The following is a 2,670-nucleotide window of genomic DNA, read 5'->3' on the forward strand; positions in this document are numbered from 1 at the left end:
GAAAAATCATACAAAAGAGGTGTAAATATCAATAATGTTACGTCCGACGTAACTTCTCTTTAGCTCGACCGAGTGCACCTTATGTTACCACCAGGAATGCAATAAATGCCCTGGGTGGTCAAAGAACAATGGACTGATAATAAGGTGTCGAAATTTCACTATTGATTATTACTCACATATCGTGAGAAGCATCTTCCCCCTTCTACTAAAAGGTGGTGAGAACTCACGCGGGGGTATCTCGCCACCTGCCTATAAAAGCGGGTGCGACAGCACATAAAAAAACCAGTAGTAAGTAAAAAGTAGAAGTAGTGACAGTCCGTAAGAGAATAGTAAGACAAAAATCAAACTTGAAACAAGAAGTAATAATAGAAACAAAAATCAGACTAAAGATAAGGAATCAGTCAATTAGACAATCGATCAGTCAGTTATAATTAATTAATCAAACGTATAAAAACAAACAATACATATAACAAATGGATCATTAAGATAAAACATTAAAGTCGTAAATAAGATACTGGGAAGATAAAGGTTTGTTTCCTAACATATCCTCTGACCTAAGTGTCACGTTACATTCCCAAACCTTCTCCAACCTCTTAAGTCCGATCGCAAGCTCTTCAGTCTCTCTATAACTATAGCACGAGAAGCACTTCAAGTAATTTAAAATTTCTTAAAGAAAGAATCAACCAGAATCAGTAAGTAAAATAATTATTTTGTACACACATTTACATTTACACATTTAATCACACACAATTACACGAACTTGTCCATCCCAGGGTAAAGTGGTTAAATCCATTGACCCAAAAAGGACAATTAACACGTTTTAAAATCAACTAAGACGTGACAATAAAATGGATATCATAATTGATGTGCTACGTAACATTTTACCGATTGTAATTGAGGATTTAGTTAACGAAAATACGGATAGTGATTCTAGTATTTCTAACAGCTCAGATGAAGTGGTTAAGTGTGCAATTCATATACAACTTTATTGTCTCATTTTATTATATTGAATATAAATATAATAATATAAAATATGTTTATAGGAGAGGAGACAAATCGTAAAGATGAAGCATTACATGCAAGTTATTGCTAGAATGGCTTCAGATACTTTTAAAAGTCACTTTCGACTTTGTCGGACATCTTTCGAGATATGTTACTATATTACAGCATTTCATGCAAGTCTAACATTATTAACAATATTTTTATTTATTTATTTATTAAAAATGTCGTTTTAAAATAATTTTATATTTTAAAATTTTTGTAGATTGTGAGACATGATATATTACCTCAGTGTAGAGCAAAGAAAGTTCGACTAGGTAATCATGGTATATCCATTGAGAAATCACTGCTATTGATACTATGGATTTTAGCGAATCAAGAATCATTTCGTGGAGTGGGCGATCGCTTCAACATCACTCGAAGCAATGCACATAAACATTTTCTTTACATCTGCAGATGTTTGCTCAGACTTGCAAATGAATATCTGCACTGGCCATCAGAGGCAGAATTCAGACGTATCAAAGACAAATTTACAACTTTAAGGACAGGACATAGTTTCCCAAACGTTGTCGGTGCAGTTGATGGTGCACACATTCCAATACCTGCACCGATAGAAGATCCGGCCAGTTACTACAACAGAAAAGGATTTCATTCCATAATTTTACAAGGTATCGCTGATGCCGAATGTAAATTCATCGATGTATTTGTGGGATGGCCTGGTTCATCACATGATAGTAGAGTATGGCGAGAGAGTCCAATAGGTCGTGGTCTTGCAGATGATACTATAAGACCACGACCTATTGGACTCTCTGGATACCTATTGAATACCTGAAGGAACGCATCTACTAGGAGATTCCGCATATCCGTTGCATTCATACTTAATGACTCCATTTCGTGACAATGGGCATTTAACTCGAAGACAGACCAATTACAATACAAAACTAAGTTCCAAAAGAATTGTCATTGAGCAAGCGTTTGGTCTTTTAAAAGGAAGATTTCGCAGACTGCAATTTTTACACATGTTTCTCATGAACGAGATGCAGACTATACTTACTGCATGCTGTATTTTACATAATATTTGTATTATATACAATGATACATATGACTTTTATGATAATGTACAGGAAAATCAACAAGATGAAAGAGAAGCAAATAGAGGGAATGCTTTTGTTGACGGTGCAGCTGACAAGCGAAACGAAATAGTGGATTTTTTGTATCGCGTTATGTGAATAATATAAACTATGTTTATTAGAAACTGACTGTAAACTTGACGTAAACGTGATAGTTTGAATTTTAATCTTCTAAATAAAACTATAAATAAAAATATTTATTTAAGCCTGTCTTTTTTATTTTTATTCATATTTATTTCAAAAAGTAATTAACACTTCTGTGTAAACCTGTATTACATATAAAATATATTATCAAATTTCGATCTTAAAGATTATATATGTAAAAATTATAAATGTGAAATATAAAAATATTATAAATGTGAAAACAAAATCTATATAATAAACTTAAAGATCAGTCACTTTGTGATTCGATATAGTACGATCACATTTATCATTTTTAACTTATATATAGTAGTATATATATAGTAGTATATATAAGTTATATATATATATATATATATATATATATATATATATATATATATATATATATATGTATATA

The sequence above is a fragment of the Odontomachus brunneus genome, unplaced genomic scaffold (genome assembly GCF_010583005.1).
Source record: "Odontomachus brunneus isolate Ranch 3 - 2012 unplaced genomic scaffold, Obru_v1 Obru_scaffold_077, whole genome shotgun sequence".
Taxonomy (NCBI): domain Eukaryota; kingdom Metazoa; phylum Arthropoda; class Insecta; order Hymenoptera; family Formicidae; genus Odontomachus; species Odontomachus brunneus.